This window comes from Cygnus olor, chromosome 1, assembly GCF_009769625.2.
Source record: "Cygnus olor isolate bCygOlo1 chromosome 1, bCygOlo1.pri.v2, whole genome shotgun sequence".
NCBI classification, from domain to species: domain Eukaryota; kingdom Metazoa; phylum Chordata; class Aves; order Anseriformes; family Anatidae; genus Cygnus; species Cygnus olor.
In genome coordinates this window covers 158095851-158113933 of record NC_049169.1, presented here as the reverse complement: position 1 = coordinate 158113933, position 18083 = coordinate 158095851, and the positions used below count along the sequence as shown (strand labels likewise).

Genomic DNA, 18083 nt, shown 5'->3' with positions numbered 1-18083 from the left:
CCATTTTTTCACCTTGTCTACAGGGGCAACTTGCACTGCTACAGCTTGCTTCTCTGACCCAGCTACAGGCTCTGCCACAGGGGTTGGAACACCCTCTGCAGGGACAACTTGCACTGCTACGGCTCGTTTCTCTGACCCAGCCACAGGGTCTGCCACAGGGGTTGGAATACCCTCTGCAGGGACAACTTGCACTGCTACAGTTCGTTTCTCCGACCCAGCCACAGGAGTGGGAGCGGCTGCAGGAGCTGGAGCAGCTGCAGTGGCTGGAGTGGCTGTGGGAGCTGGAACTGGAACGGCTGCAGGAGCTGGAGCTGGAACGGCTGCAGGAGCTGGAGCTGGAACAGTTGCAGGAGCTGGAACTGGAACGGCTGCGGGAGCTGGAACTGGAACGGCTGCGGGAGCTGGAACTGGAACGGCTGCGGGAGCTGGAGCTGGAACGGCTGCAGGAGCTGGAGCTGGAATGGCTGCAGGGTCTGTCACTAGGTTGATAGTAGCATCAATTGCAGCTCGATAGGCACAAGCCAGACACCAGCACGCCACAGTGATTTGTGTCACTCTGGAACTGCCAGAGTCATGACACCTTTTTTTTAAGCATTCTACCAGTTTTTTAGGATTTTGCAGTTGTTCAGGGGTGAATGTCCAAAACACTGGAGGTGCCCACTGCCCTAGAAACCTGCCCATATCCTCCCACACTCCCTGCCACTCGCAACTATCCCGCCTCAAGACAGATCTCCGGATGAGATTCCTAAGTAGTTGTTTAACCTTAAACAAAACCTGAAGCGCATTCAGGAGACATAACAACAGGAACATGCTGGTCTGAGTATCCCAAGGATATTCAACATCTTGGAGAGCTACCGTAACTAGCTCGGGGGATAAGAGGGTGGTGAAGGAGGAAGGGAGAGTGAACAGGTAGGAAAAAATATCTTCCCCTGTCCCCTCCACAGATTGACTCCCTGATGAAAAAAGGCAATAGGTGTAATTGCTAATAGTTTCTGAGATATGGTTTCCGAAGTATAGAGTCGACGACAGTGCTGAGTACAAATACCAGGTTAGAGTCATGACCAGATATCTCATCATTTCATAAGCCATCGTTACACCACACAGTACCATAACAATCTTAAACCAGGGCCCGGAAAGGATAAACAGCGCGACAGGGAGCGCATACAGAAAGTAACGTGCTATAAAACTCAATTTGGGAAACAGGCACAGCAGACTTGAGATTAAGGCAATCAACATTGTGACTAGCAACTATTAAGCAGGTCGAATACTTATACCAATTTTAGTTTAACACACTCTGGTCAAATCTGTCGATATCTCAACCCTTCGAGCCCCACGTTGGGCGCCAAATGGACTGTTGTGGTTTAGCCCGGCTGGCAGCCAAACACCACACAGCTGTTCGCTCACCCGCCCCCCTCCCTCTCCGGGATGGGGGAGACAAACGGGAAAGTGAAGCCTGTGAGTTGAGATAAAGACAGTTTATTAAGACAGGAAAATAATAATAACAATAATAACAATAATAACAATAACAATAACAATAATAATAATAATAGTATTAATAATAATAATGCGTACGAAATAAGTGATGCACAATGCAATTGCTCACCACCCGTTGACCGATGCCCAGCCTATCCCCGAGCAGCCGGCCCCCCCCTCCACCCCGGCTAGCCACCCCTATATATTGTTCAGCATGACGTCAGATGGTATGGAATACCCCTTTGGCCAGTTTGGGTCAGCTGTCCTGGGTCTGTCCCCTCCCAGCTCCTGCTGCATCCCTAGCCTGCTCGCTAGCAGGACAGAGCGAGAAGCTGAAAAGTCCTTGGCTTGGTGTAAGCACTGCTCTACAACAATTAAAACATCAGCATGTTATCAGCGCTCTTCTCATCCTAATCCAAAACATAGCACCCTACCAGCTACTAGGAGGAAAATTAACTCCATCCTAGCTGAAACCAGGACACTTTCATTCTGAGAAAGCGACAGATTTCCAATTATAATGATATTCTGAGTACTTCATAAATAGTATTTTCCTTTAAGAAGAATTCTTAGTCAATGAATGTTTAGTTAGTAATACCAAAGAGTAATTTACTTCTGAACAATACTCCTCATCACGTCAAAAGCTCTTTTTATGTTATCATGTATAAATAAACATGGTTTTAGTATACTGAGCCCCTACCTCATTCCCCACCCCTCCATAGGAACAATACTTAAATGACAAGGATTTTTATTTTTTTATTTTTTTTTAGTGAAAATTAATAGATGAATTCTGATCACTTATTCGGTCTTTCTGAAAATATTTGAAACACCAGGTTAGATGAAAAGAAGAGGAAAGAAGTAGATAGCTCTTCACTGGAGACATTTGTCTCTTTTGCTAAAGAAAGGTGAAAAATCAGTATTTCGTTTTGTAACCATAATAACCTGATAAGATCTTGTAGAAATGCCTTTCCCTATTACTATCTGTTATGAAAATATCACTGTGTTCATCCTAAGGGAAGATGCAGGGAGAATATTCCTCCAACTCCTAACAGTTTTATTCTTTCTTGCTATGTCTGGAAAATAATTTTTTTGACTGCTGTGAATGGAACCACCAGGAGTACACCATCATTGTGCCCAGTTCATTCACCCTCTTCCAGCTCACTTCACCAGATCCCAACAGGGAACACAAGAATACCAGAGGCAGTAAGCTCACTTCAGCATGGCCCCTCTGTTTTGGGGAATTTCTGGAGGGAGTATGACAAGCTTTATTTTATTTTATTTTATTTTATTTTATTTTATTTTATTTTATTTTATTTTATTTATTTATTTTATATTAGAGGCTGCTATATCCAGTAGCCCAATGAATATGAAACTGATGCAGCTCCATGTCTCCAGGTCCAGCCAGTGGCAAGGGAGAGCTCAGATTCTTGATAGCCAGATATGCATGAATACACACACTGTCAAAACACACACACATGACTGGCTACACAGATAATTCAGACAGAAAACAGAGAACTTGAATAAGTAAGAGTGGAATGAATGGGGTGATACCATTCTTCTCTTCAGCTGATCAACACTGAAGTCCACTCATATTATACCTATACCCATGTACAAAATCACAGAATCACAGAATGTTTGAGGTTGGAAGGGACCTCCAGAGGTCATCTGGTCCAACTACCCTGCTCAAGCAGGGTCACCTAAAGTATGTTACACAGGATTGCATCCAGGTTGGTTTTGAATATCTCCAAAGAAGGAGACTCCACAAACTCTCTGGGAAGCCTGTTTCAGTGCTCTGTCATCCAAACCATAAATAAGTTTTTTTCTCATATGGCAATGAAACTTCCTGTGGTTCAATTTATACCTATTACCCATTTTTCTATCACTGGCCACCACTGAGAAGAGTTTGGTCTCATGCACTTTACCATGTCCCCTCAGGTACTTGTAGAGGTTGGTAAGATCAACCTCTCAGCCTCGTCTACTCCAGGCTAAACAGGCCCAGCTCGTCTTTCCTCATAAGACAAATGCTCCAATCCCTTAATCATCTTCATGTCTCTACACTGGACCCTCTCTAGAAGTTCTACTTCCCTCTTGTACCGAGAAGCCCAGAATTGTACACAATATTCCAGGTGTGGCCTCACCAGAGCTGAGTAAAGGGGAAGGATCACCTCTCTTGACCTGCTGTCCACACTCCTCTTGATGCAGGCTAGGATACCATTGGCCTTCTTGGCCAGAAGGGCACACTGCTAGCTCCTGGCTAACTTGTTGTCCACCACGAACCCCAGGTCTGTCTCTGCAGAGCTGCCCTCCAGTAGGTCAGCCCCCAACCTGTACTGGTGTTTGGGGTTGTTCCTCCCTAGGTGCAGGACCCTGCACTTGCCCTTGTTGAACCTCATGAGGTTCCTCTCCACCCAACTCTCCAGCCTGTCCAGGTTCCTCTGAATGGCAGCACAGGCCTCTGGTGTATCATTCACTCCGCCAAGGTCTGTATCATCAGCAAACTTGCTGAGGGTGCACTCTGTCCATTCATCGAGGTCATTGATGAATAAATTGAACAGCACTGGACCCAATACTGACCCCTGGGGGACACCACTAGCCACACGCCTCCAACTAGACTCAGCACCTCTTGAGCACAACCCTCTGAGCTCTGCCATCCAGCCAGTTCTCGATCCACCCCACTGTCCACTCATGGATTCCACACTTCCGGAACTTGCCCAGGAGGATGTTATAGGAGACAGTGTCGAAAGCCTTGTTGAGGCCAAGGTAGACAACATCCACTGCTCTCCCCTCATCCGTCCGTCCATCCGTCCATCCATCCAATCAATCCACCCATCCACCCATCCAGTCATCTCACTGTAGAAAACTATCAGGTTGGTTAAACATTGCTTCTCCTTGATGAATCCATGTTGTCTGTTCCTGATCACCTTCTTTTCCTCCACGTGCTTAGAGATGGCTTCAAGGATGAGTTGCTCCATCACCTTTTCAGATATGGAGGTGAGGCTGACTGGCCTATAGTTTCCTGGGTCTTCCTTCTTGCCCTTCTTGAAGGCTGGAGTAATGATGTTTTTTTTTTTTTTTTTTTCCAGCCCTCAGGCACCTCTCCTGTTCTCCAAGACCTTTTGAAGATGATAGAGAGTGTTTTAGTGATAAAGCCCACAAGTTCCCTCAGCACTCTTGGGTGCATCCCATTGGGGCCCATAGATTTGGTGTTGGACTCGATGATCCTTATTGGTTGGACTTGATGATCCTTATAGGTCCTTTCCAACTCTGGATGTTCTATGATTCTATGATTTGTGGGTGTCCAGCTTGCCTAAATAGCCCAATCCTCTTCAACCACGGGAAAGTCTTCCTCTCTTCAGGTTTTCTCTCTTGTTTCCATGCTCAGTAGTGCATGGGGACTAGCCTTAGCAGTGAAGACTGCAGCAAAGGCATTCAGTAACTCTGCCTTCTTTGTATTCACCATCACCAAGGCAGCCACATCATTTAGCAGCACACCAACATTTTCCTTAGTCTTCCTTTTGCTGCTGATGTGTTTGAAAAAGCCCTTCTTGTTATCCTTTATGTCCCTTGCTAAATTTAGTTCTATCGGGCCTTGGCCTTCCTCATTGCATCCCTGCATTCTCTGATAATGTTCCTATATTCCACCTAAGTGGTCTGTCCCTTCTTCCACACCATGTATGCTTTCATCTTCTGTTTAAGTTTTCCCAAGAGCTCCTTGCCCATCCACGCAGATCTCCTGCCCCCCTTGCTCGACTTCTTTCTCGTAAGGATGCACAGATCCTGAGCTTGAAGGAAATGGTGCTTGAATATTAGCCAGCTCTCCTGAACCCCCTTTCCTTCTAGGGCTCTGACCCAGGGGATTTCTCCAGTTAGGTCCCTGAAGAGGTCAAAGTTAGCTCTCTTGAAATCCACAGTTGTGGTCCTACTTTTTGCCCTGTTTCTTCCTCGCAGGATCTTGAACTCCAATGTCTTGTGATCACTGCAGATGGGACTGCCTTCAACCTTCACATTTCCTACTAGACCATCCCTGTTAGTACCAGCTCCAGGAGCGCCTCTGTCCTTGTTGGCTCATCTACTACCTGTGTCAAGAAGTTATCTGCAGTGTTCTGCAGTAACCTCCTGGACTGTTTGTTCTGAGCTGTGTTGTCTTCCCAGCAAATATTGGGGTGGTTAAAGTTCCCCATAAGAACCAGGGCCTGTGAACATGAGGCAACTTGCAGCTGCCTGTAGAAGGCATCATCCACTTCCTCTTCCTGATCCAGTGGCCTGTAGTAAACACCCACTACAATGTCACCCCTGTTGGCCTGCCCTTTAATCTTCACCCATAGGCTCTCGACTCTCATCATTCCATCCTCCCTTAGGCAGAGCTCCATACATTTTAGTTGCTCATTCACATAAAGAGCAACTCCACCACCTCACCTTCCTGGCCTGTCCTTTTTAAAAAACACAAGGCTATCCATGGCCACATTCCAGCCATGAGAGCTGTCCCTCCATGTCTCAGTAACTGCGATGAGTTCATAGCCCTGCAACTGCATGCACACCTTCAGTTCCCCTTGTTTATTCTCCATGCTGCATGTGTTTACATAGAGCCATTTGAGTGATGTGTATGCCCCAATGTGTATGCCTTTCTAGATGGGGCAAATGTAACTCGTACATGTGGGTCTACGGTAGCTCTCCTGTTAAGCTCTGTTCCCTCTCTAGGCTCCTTTGCCAGATGTGGTGTTCAGCTGGTGTGAGTGGGATGGCATGTCATCCCGTACCTTATCGCCAGCATCCCTGAAGATATCCCTCTCCCCCACTGAATCTAGTTTAAAGACTGATCAATGAGCCCCACCAGCTCATGACCAAGGACTCTCTTCCCCTTTTAAGAAAGATGAATCTCATCCAATGCCAGCAAGCCTGGTAGCATGGAAGGCTTTCTGTCATCAAAGAACTCAAAGCCTTGGCAATCACACCAGACACATAGCCACGTGTTAATGGATGCTATTCTTATGTTCCTGTCACCATCAGTACTGGGGAGAATGTAGGAGAAGATGACTTGCACCCCCCTATTCCTGATCATCAGTCCCAATTCCTTGAAATCCCTTTTGATTTCTCTCGGGCTATGCATTGCCACTTCTTCTCCTCCCAGATGTAGGACCAGCAATGGGTAATAGTCTGAGGGTCGAACCAAGCTGAGAAGTCTCCTGGTGACGTCCTTAACCCAAGCCCCAGGAAGGCAGCAGATTTCCTTTAGAGGGCCCGTTCTACATATTGGACCCTCTGTTCCCCCTGTTGTGGAATCACCCACAACGAAAACATGCCTTTTCTTCCTCCTGCCAGTGGTCGTGATAGGGGGGGTTGCCCTTTCTGATCCTGGCAATATCTCTGGTGGAAAGGGATTGTCACCTTCTCCATCAATGATTGACTTTCAGCCTCCAGGCCCTCATACCTGTTGCTCAGGGCTACCTGATAGGGTGAGATAGGTGAAGGCAGATTTTGCCTGCCACCTTGAGCCTGGACTTTTTTCCATTCATTCACATCCTTGCAGCTTCTGCCTTGTGTCTGCTGGGGGATGGATACTATATTCCCTTCTAGTTGAAGGCAACTTGTTCCTGTGCCTTACCACCCCCCACAATGAGGAATTTCCTCCTAACATCTCATCTAAATCTCCCCTATTTAAGTTTAAACCATTCCCACTCATCCTGTCATTATCCGATTGAGCAAAGAGTCACTCTCCATCTTTTCTATAAGTACCCTTTAAGTATTGAAAGGTCACAGTGAGGTCACCCCAGAACCTTCTCTTCTTTAGGCTGAACAGACCCAGCTCTCTCAGCCTGTCTTCATAGGAGAGGTGCTGTAGTCCTCTGATCATCTCTGTGGCCCTCCTCTGGACCTGTTCTAACAGATCAACATCCTTCTCGTGCTGGGGACTCCAGACCTGGATGCAGTACTCCACGTGGGGCCTCACAGGGGCAGAGTAGAGGGGGACAATCACCTCCCTCGACCTGCTGGCCACTCCTCTTTTGATGCAGCCCAGGATGCATCCGGCTTTCTGGGCTGCAAGTGCACACTACTGGCTCATGTCAAGCTTTTCATCCACCAGAACCCCCAAGTCCTTCTCTGCAGGGCTGCTCTCGATTAGTTTTTCTCCCAGTCTGTAATCATGTCTGGGATTGCCCCAACCCAGGTGCAGCACCTTGCACTTGGACTTGTTGAGCTTCATTAGGTTCACATGGGCCCACTTCTCAAGCTTGTCCAGGTCCCTTTGGATGGGACCTTCCTCCTGTTGTATCAACTGCACCACTCAGCTTGGTGTCATTTGCAAACTTGCTGAGGGTGCACTCGATCCCCCTGTCTATGTCATTGATGAAGATATTAAACATTACCAGTCCCAGGACAGACCGCTGAGGGACACCATGTGTCACTGGCCTCCACGTGGACATAGAGCCGTTAACAATCACTCTCTGGTTGCGACCTTCAAGCCAACTCCTCATCCACTGAATGGTCCACCCATCAAATCCATATCTCTCCAATTTGGAGACCAGGATGTCATGTGGGACTGTGTCAAAGGCCTTACAGAAGTCTAGGTAGATGACATCAGTCAGTCTTCCTTTGTCAACTGATGCAGTCACTCCATCATAGAAAGCTACCAGACTGGTCAGGCACGATTAACCCTTGGTGAAGCCATGCTGTTTGTCTTGGATCACCTTCTTCTCTTGGATGTGCCTTGACATTGCTTCCAGTAGGATATTTCCATGATCTTTCCAGGCACAGATGTGAGGCTCACCAGTCTGTAGTTCCCCGGGTCCTCCTTTCTTCCCTTTTTAAAAATGGGAGTGATGTTTCCATTTTTCCACTCACCAGGGACTTCTGACTGCCAGGACTTTTCTAATATTATGGAGAGTGGCTTGGCAACTACACCTGCCAGTTTCCTCAGAATGCTGGGATGCATGTCATCAGGCACCATAGACTTGTACTTGTTTAGTTTTATCAGGTGGTCTCCAACCTGCTCTTCACTTACAGTGGAAGGGACTTTGCTCCCCGAGCCTCCATCTACTGGTTCAGGAAAACAAAAGACTTGGGAAGCCTGACTGTCAGTGAAGACTGAAGCAAAGAAATTGCTGAGTACAGAGAAAAAATATAATATTTTACAATTACATAGGCCTTTTCTGGACACAGGTTAGATTGTGCTTTTTATGTGTGTTTTAAAGAAGAAGACAAGCAGTCCCCTCTATCTTTTGGGTAATATTTAAATCAAAGTACTTCAGGTACTTCCCTTTTCTGGACATCAAGCCTTTAATTGAGGTTTTGATCTAATATATTTTGATCTAATAAACTATATTTTATATATTGATCAAAAACTATATTTTGATCTAATAATTTAGCTCTAGATATCCAAGTAGGAAAACTTTTGCTTGAGTAAGTCAGCAATGTAGACAAGGATACATTTTCTCTCCCAGTCACAACCTGGCAGCATATATGTCTTTTAAACAGCATATATGAAAAAGACAGATATACAGATCTCTGAAATAAAATGGCATATCATATATACGATCTTACATTTTCTTATGGGACTGCTTTTCCTTTTCATGGAGGCTGAATCATTTCCTAAACACTCCACTGCACATAGAAATAAGATGGCTGCATCATCTCTGGGCTATTGCCCAGAGGAATAGAAAATAACCCCAACTCTTTTCTATAATTTTAACCTTTAGGGAAAAAAAAATGATGTGAGTAGCATTAATTCTTTTTATTCTGAGAACCAACTGTTCCCTGTTCCTGAACTTCATTTGGGCAAAGATGCTTCCTTACAGGAAGTACACAAAGAAATGAAGAGTAATCACAGGAAAAAAGAAAAAAAAAAGTACAATGGGAAAAACCTCCACCACCAACATCAACAACAAAACAACATCCAAAGACAAAAGTGTACATTTTATCATGAGAAATACATGAAAATGTATCTTAAATCTGTGGTGGCTTTACCCTGTTGTGCAGCTGAACTCCACCACAACCGCTCTCTTACTTCCTCTCCTTAAAAGGAAAGGGGTGGAAAAAATGATGGAAAGGGCTCAAGGGCTGAGATAAGGACAGGGAGATCACTCAACAATTATTGTGATGGGTGAAAAATACTCAGCATAGGAAGATTAATATAATTTAATGCTTATTACTAACAAGCTAGAGCAGTGAGAAACTAAAAACAAACTAAAAATACCTTCCCCCCGTCCACCCTCTTCTACATCCTCCCCCTGAGCTGCACAGGGGAATGGGGAGTGGGGGCTGTGGTCAGTCTGTAACACTTTGTCTCCGCTGCTCTTTCACATTCACTCTCTTACCCTGCTCTACTGTGGGTTCCCTCCCATAAAATGCCATCCTTCATGAACTGATCCTGCGTGGGCTTCCCACAGGCTGCAGCTCTTCAAGAACTACCCTAAATATGGGTCCTTACCATGGGATCCCTCCTTCAGGAGCAAACTGTTCCAACACAGGTTCCCAATGGACAGCAGCTCCCCCCAGACCCCTGTGCCTGCGTGGGCTCCTCTCCATGGGCTGCAGCTCCGGCCCAGGGCCTGCTCCTGCAGGGGCTCTCCATGGGCCGCAGGCTCCTCTAGGCCACATCCATCTGCTCCACTGGGGGCTCCTCCACGGGCTGCAGCATGGAGATCTGCTCCATGTGGGACCCATGGGCTGCAGGGGGACAGCCTGCTCCACCAGGGGCCTCTCCACAGGCCGCAGGGGAACTTGTGCTGTGTGCCTGGAGCACCTACTGCCCTCCTTCTGCACTGACCTTGGGGTCTGCAGGGCTGGTTCTCACTCATCACTCTCCCAGCTACTGTCATGCAGTGTTTTTTTCCTCTTTTTAAAAGATGCTCTCACAGAGGCATAAACAATGTTGCTCATTGGCTCTGCCCTGGCCAGTGTAGACAGCTGGAACTGGCTACCAAACCCTTGCTACATAAACCCAGTAAACCTACTCTAAAAGGTTCATATTTTTCTTGTGCTTGGGGCCTCAGGGCTGAATGCAGTACTCGTGGGAGTCTCACTAGAGCAGAGTTGAAGAATCACCTCCTGCAGCCTGCTAGCTACACTTCTTTTGATGCAGTCCAGGATATAGTGGCTTGTCTGGGCTACAATCACACTCTGACAGCTTATGCTCAGTTTTCCTTCCACTACTACCCCCAAGTCCATCTCTGCAGGCCTGCTCTCAATCCATCATTCAGCTTGTACTGATTCTTGGAATTGCTCCAGCCCAATTGCAAGTCCTTGCATTTGACCTTGCTGAACTTCACGAGGTTCACACGGGTCCACCTCTCCAGCCTGTCAAGATCCTTCTGAATGGCATCCCTTGACTCTGGTGTCAACTGCACCACTCAGTTTGGTGTCATCTGCAGACTTGCTTAAGGTTTACTCAGTCCTACTGTCTGTGTCACCAATGTAGGTATTTAGCTGTACCAGACCTAATATGGACCCTGAAGGACACCTCTTGTCATTGCTCTCCACCTGGACATTGAGCTTTTAACTGCAGCTCCTTAGATGTCACCACCCAATCAGTTCCTTATCCACTGTACATTCCATCCATGAAATCTATGTCTCTCTGATTCAGAGACAAGGATGTTGTGTGGGACTATATTAAGGCTTTTCACATGTCAAGGTAGATGACATCAGTTGTTCTACCCTTGTCCACCAATGCTGTCACTCTGTCATAGAATAGTCTGTCATAAGATAGTCAGGCATGTTTCCTCTATGAAGCCATGTTGGCTCTCCCCAATCTCCTCCCTGTCTTCCACATGCCATTAACATGGTTTCCAGGAGGATCTATACCATGATCTTGCCAGGCACAGAAGTGAGGCTGACTGATATTGTAGTTCCCCAAGTACTTCTTTTTACCTTTTTAAGACATGGGTGTTATGTTTCCCCTCCTCCATTCACTGGACACTTCACCAAACTGCAATGACTTTTCAAAAATGATGAATAGTGGCTTAGCAACTTCACCTGCCAGTTCCCTCAGGACCCTGGGATGCATTTTATTAGGTCCCATGAACTTGTGCACATTCAGGTTCTTTAGAATGTCTTGAACCTTTGCTGTCTTATGTATCTGTATAAATCCTACTTATTCTTCACACCCCTAGCCAAGTTTAGCTCTAGCTGTGTCTTGTGTTTCCTGATTCTGATTACTGAGATATTAAATCTAAGGATTCTGAGACTTATACTTGTCTGAATCACTTTGACAAAATCAGAAAAAATGAATATACTGCTGCCTTCTGATGGTCCCAAATCTTCATGATTAGCAAATTATTTAATCAGTAGATGCATTAATTACTGTAAAGTAGAAATAAATATTATTGTTTCAGCTTTAACCAAGATCACATCAATAAATTAACGTGGGACTTGTGACTTCATTTAATGAATCTTTATCTGTTAATGTACTTAGCAAGTCACCTTCACAGTGCATTTAGACAGCAGCTTTTTTGAAGGGACCCATACAAAGTCAGGTGCACAAATTTTCCAGTGGTAGAGGAAATCATAGTCCATGCTTGCAAAATCATTACTAAAAATGCACTTTCACTGTAAAGCCAAAGTGTTGATAGGCAGAAAACTGGAAAACATGAAGTCCATTTTTTAAAAAGAAGGATGAGTGAAAGAGTTCCTTTATCAGAGAGCTGAATAAAAGTACACAGTTGCTTAACTGTTTGCACTGTTAGATCTCATAAACCATTAATGGACTATTTGATGGGAATACCAGTAAGCTCAAGTGAGTACAGATACAGGCGTATGAAAGGTGACATCTTTCACTTTCAGTTAATAATGTTTCTGGCTATAGATAATGGTTTTTTTTTTTTTTTTTTTTTTTTTTTTTTTTTTTTTTTATTCACCACTGATAAGAACATGATTAGAGAACTGTGTTCTGCCTTGGGTGACACACTTCTAGCACAATGTGACTCTGCTGGATGGAGTCTAAAGGAGCATATCGAAAATGATAAGCAGTCTCTAGAATTTAGCTGAGCAGAAAAGATAACTGTCACATTAATTCTTGTGCTGTCCTTTTTCTTTACACATATTCTGTGTGTGTGTGACAGAGAATAATGACATACAGCACTATGGAAGATTTCACTTAGATGCTAACTACAACTTTCTAACGATAAGAACAGCCAAGGACTACTACGAATTGCTGAGGTAGTCTGCAAAATCTCCTTTGCTGATTTTATTTATTTTTTTTAAACTGGCAAGCATGTTATCAGTAGTGATTACAGTATGTTTGGTCCTACAACTGATATATCAGGATGAAGGACAGGTTTTGTTGCCCTATTTTCTGTCATTGTTTATTAATACACTGGCAATGAAGCTATTGTTTTTGGTCATTAAAAGTGTTAGGTGTTATGTGTATGTATGTTTACATTACAGGACATAAAACACTGTTAAATGACTTCTACATGAATTAATGCTCTGAAATTCTTTGTGTCCTGATACTATATCAGAGTGAGTATGGATATGACTTTGTATTTTTCACTTAATTGAGATTCTGGAAAGCGTAGAATTCAGTAATAAGATTTTTCTGTGCATGTGATATGGCCCTTGGCCTATTAAATACTATACTTCCATTGCTAGTAAACAACCACATGATCTACTTTCAGTTAAATGCACAGGAATTAGGATTGATAGGCTCTGTCTATTCTTGCTAAGTGTTGGATATTTTAGGGTTTGTTTGTTTTTCATAACATAACAACAGTTGTCTAATGAGCAGGTGGTTATTACCTAATTTGATTTATTTTTTTCTAACCTTGTCACAGATTCATAGAATTATTAAGCTTGCAAAAGACCTCCAATATCATCTGGTCCAACTGTCCCCCTACCACTATCTTGTGTTGTGTAATGGTTATTGTTAATATTTTTCTAAAGATAGGAATAAAAATAGTATAGTGCAATACTGAACTAATTTTGCAGCATAGCAATAATTTAGCATTTGGGAATAGTAGCCTGGTTTACAGAAAAGGCTCTAAAAGTGAGAGTGTAGTTCCAGATAATGAAAATATGAAAAAAAACTAATATTTACAGCTGGGCAGAAATAGTTATAAGGATATTTAAAAAGACACAGTCTAACAAAGTTTGCTAGATAACATATAAATTGGCTCCAAACAGATCCTAGGAAGAAGAGGAGGATGAAGCTATCAATATCACATCATTAATGTTACCATCCCACCTCTTCTAGTGAAGACCTCAGGATGCTAACAGTGTATTTCAACCCAGTCTCCAGACTGAAACTCTTGCCCTAGGACTTGAAAAAGCATGGACAAGCTGAAAATAACAACAGATAAAAATGGCTAAATGACTGGTTATTAAGAGTTTGTTTGTTTGTTTGTTTTGTTTTGCCTTTTTTTTTTTTTTCTGTATAACAATTTTTAATTGTAGCATTGTTAAGATTTCTTTTGTATGTGGACAAGTATATGGAAAGTATTAGCACTATTAAGGGATGTCAGGAGCAGCTGCCTCCAGTCACTCCAGTTCATAACTTGTCCTGCCCATCTGCTGGAATGCAGCTTGGTGTCCCACGGACCTGTGGTTTCTGTCCACAATGAGTATGCATCTGCAACCCTAACAACCTTAGTCCCCCCTCCTACTCCTCCCTTTCCACAGGACACTGACATACCAGGTCACACGGACTGCCGCAGACTAGGTGTTACCTTCAACAGTACCTACACACAGGGCTCATATAAAACACAACTGCAGACAGCAAGGTCCCCTCCTCCTCTTGAACTGGCAGAGACAGCAGGTCCATGGTGCAGAAACACACGGTATCTCCAGGCTTACCAGCACACACATGTTCACAGATTCCCCGAGCACTGACACAGCCCTTCTGCCTGCCCAGCACCCTTGCCCTGATCCCATCTACTCTCATCTACTCCCATCTACTCTCACTCACCCCATGGGTCCCCTACTCACCATCTGCTCCAGTGTGGTACTTGCTGCAAGCATATAGCACTCACACTCTCATCCCACTGGCACCTCGCACACGGGTCAAGCAGAATACTATCGCAAACTTTCTGCCCATTTGATACTCCTGGCCCAGAACTGAGGCCTCCTACTCTCTGGTGAGTCCAGCTTGGTGTTTTCCAGTAATTACACATGCACACCCTATGCATACCAGGTTTGGGGAAGATACAGACTCAGCCCCTCCAGCAGCTGGCACCAAGCACATGACCTGTGACCCAGTGTCCTGCCCCAGCTAACACTGTGGAGCCCCCGCACTTGCCTCGCTTCTCTTCCCCTGGAAGCTGGTTTTGGGAACACACGCTAGTTCCATTCCAGGGTCTGGAGGCTGAAGACCTTCGTCCATTCCATTAGCTGATACCACAAGGCCAGGGCACCTATGCCCCTGGTGTGTCTCCCACTGCTAGCCCCAAACCCACTCATGCTATCCTCGTATCAATTAGCATGATTGATGCTTCTTGTTGTTTTCTCCTTTATGTTTATTAGATTTGTATCCCTACATATTCTGTTTATGGCTTCCCCCTTGTAGTGGGTTTAAATGGCAAGGTTTCGATGGGGGGCTGCAGGGGTGGCTTCTGTGAGAAGAATCCAGTTTCAGCCTGCTGCAGAAGGACCTGCCACTGTCCAGAGCCGAGCCAATAAGCGATGTTGTTTGCACCTCTGTGAAAGCAGATTTAAGAAAAGAGAAACAAACAAACAAACAAAATAAAAACCTGCTGCGCAACAGCAGCTGGGAGAGTGATGAGTGAGAACCAGCCCTGCAGACCCCAAGGTCAGTGCAGAAGGAGGGCAATAGGTGCTCCAGGCACACAGCACAAGTTCCCCTGCGGCCTGTGGAGAGGCCCCTGGTGGAGCAGGCTGTCCCCCTGCAGCCCATGGGTCCACATGGAGCAGATCTCCATGCTGCAGCCCGTGGAGGAGCCCCCGGTGGAGCAGATGGATGTGGCCTAGAGGAGCCTGCGGCCCATGGAGAGCCCCTGCAGGAGCAGGCCCTGGGCTGGAGCTGCAGCCCATGGAGAGGAGCCCACGCAGGCGCAGGGGTCTGGGGGGAGCTGCCGCCCGTGGGGGACCCTTGCTGGAGCAGTTTGCTCTTGATGGATGAACCCCATCTACGGACCCATGCTGGAGCAGTTCTTGAAGAGCTGCAGCCTGTGGGAAGCCCAGGTAGGATCAGTTCATGAAGGACAGCATCCTGTGGGAGGGACCCCATTCTGGAGCAGGGGCAGAGAGTGACTGAGAAGGAGTGGGGGAGGAGAAGTTCTATAGACTGACTGCAACCCCCATTCCTCCATTCCCCTGTGTTGCTCAGGGGGAGGAGATGGAAGAGGGTGGATGTTGGGAAGGTATTTTTAGTTTTTTTTCTTTGTTTCTAACTTCTCTAGCTTGTTAGTAATAGGCAATAAATTTCTCTAATCTCCCTACGCTGGTATGCTTTGCCCACCACAATAACTGTTGTGTGACCTTCCTGTCCTTATCTCAACCCTTGAGCCTTTTTCATTGTATTTTTTTCCCCTTTCCATTCAAAGAGGGGCAGTGAGAGAGTGGTTGTGGTGGAGCTTGGCTGACCACCAGAGTAAAGCCACTACATCCCTTTTCCATAGTATTCCATTTGGCAAGAGAAGATAATCAGATAATCTTACTGAAATAAAGGTTCCCACACTGCACATTCCCTTATCAATTACTGTGGCTGACCAGGTTTGGCTCTTCTTAGTGCCTGTTACTGGTGCTCTTATTGTTGGCTCATCAGGTTTGTGCTCCTGTCCTTGTTTATGGATTCCTCCTTTTCTCATTAACCCATGTCTGTATTGAAAAGGAATATATGTTCTCTCTTTCTGCATACCTTTACAAGTATCACAGTAACTGGACTGCTGTTGCTAACTTTATTATACCTAATATCTAATCTAAACCTACCCCTTTTTTAGCTTGAAGCCATTACTCCTTTTTCTATCTCTACAATCCCTGACAAGGTCCCTCCCTAACTTTCCTGTAAGCCCCTGTTACGGATGTTCACAGTATGTATGTTAAGTATTGAAAGATTGCTACGAGGCCTTCTGGGAGCCTTATCTTCTCCAGGCTGAACAACGCTAACTCTCTCAGCCTGTCTTTGTAGGATAGGTGCTCCAGCCCTCTGATCATCTTTGTGGTCTTCCTTTGGACTCGTTCTAATACTTATATGTCCTTTTTGTGCTGGGGGACCTAGAACTGAACACAGTACTCCAGGTGGGGTCTCACGAGGGCAGAATAGAGAGGGAGAGGTTCCTTCAACCATGCTTTTTTTGATGCAACCTAGGATACAGTTGGCTTTTTGGGCTGCAAGCATGCATTGCTGGCTCATGTTGAGCCAGGTCCTTCTCAACAAAGCTGCTTTCAATCTATTCTCCGCCCAGCCTGTATTTGTACCTGGGATTGCCCTGATCCAGATGCAGGACCTTTCACTTGGCCTTGTTGAACTTCATGAGGTTCACACACACCCACCTCTCAAGCTTGTCAAGGTCCCTCTGGATGTCATTCCTCCCCTCCATCATGTCTACTGCACCGCAGAGCTTTGTGTCCTCAGTAAACTTTCTGAGAATGTACTCAATCCCATTATGTCAATGACAAAGATATTAAATAGCACTGGTCCCAATACTGACACCTGAGGAACACTACTCGTTACTGATCTCCACCTGGACACTGAGACATTGACCACAAATCTTTGAGTATGACCATCCAGCCAATTCCTTACCTGCCAAATGGTCCATCCATCAAGTCCACATCTCTCCAATTTATAGACAAGGATATCATGGGGGACAGTGTCACATGCTTTGCACAAATCCCAGTAGATGATGTTAGTTACTCTTCCCCCATCCACCAATTATGTAACCCCATTGCAGAAGGCAACCAGATTTGTCAGGCGTGATCTGCCCTTAGTGAAGCCACGTTGGCTGTCACCGATCACCTCCTTATTTTCCATGTGTCTTAGCATAGTTTCCAGGAGGATCTGCTCCATGATCTTGTCAGGCACAGAGGTGAGACTGATGGGCCTGTAGTTCACTGGGTCTTCCTTTTTTTTTCCCCCTTTTTAAACATGAGGGTTATGTTTCTCCTCTTCCAGTCAGTGGGAACTTCACCCCACTGGCTTCTCAAATATGATGGGCAGTGGCTTAGCAACTACATCCACCAACGACATCCCCTCAGGACCTGTGGACGTATCTCCTCAGGTCCCATGGACTTTTGCACCTTCAGGTTCCTTAGATGGTCCCAAACCTGATCTTCTCCTATACTGGGCAGCTCATCATTCTTCCAGTCCTTGCCTTTGCCTGTTGAGGCCTGGTTATGTTCCTGGAGCTCTTGTCAGTGAAGACTGAGGCAAAATAGTCCTAAAGTACCTCAGCCTTTTCCATATCTGTGATTCTATGATATCCCAGGTGACCAGGTCTCCCACTTCCTTCCAGAGAGGGCACACAATTTCCCTAGTCTTTCTTTTATCACTGATTCTTCTTTTATCACCAATATCACCATTTGGTTGGTAGCCTTGCTGACATCTGACTATAAACCCGCTCCATCATAAAGACCACAGGAATATTGTCATGTCACTCTTCAACACACACAAGAGCAGAGGACTCAAGGCACCAATGTTAAACCCTGACCAAAGCCCAACATGGAGACTG

At 45.5% G+C, this 18083-nt stretch overlaps 1 long non-coding RNA gene across 1 annotated transcript; it reads left to right on the top strand.

The window, feature by feature from the left end:
• The first annotated feature begins 257 nt into the window (after positions 1-257).
• Positions 258-17445, top strand: LOC121063472. Its single transcript, XR_005816019.1, has 3 exons — positions 258-268; positions 10740-10749; positions 17266-17445. It is a non-coding gene; the product is annotated as an uncharacterized LOC121063472 (long non-coding RNA).
• Positions 17446-18083: the final 638 nt, after the last annotated feature.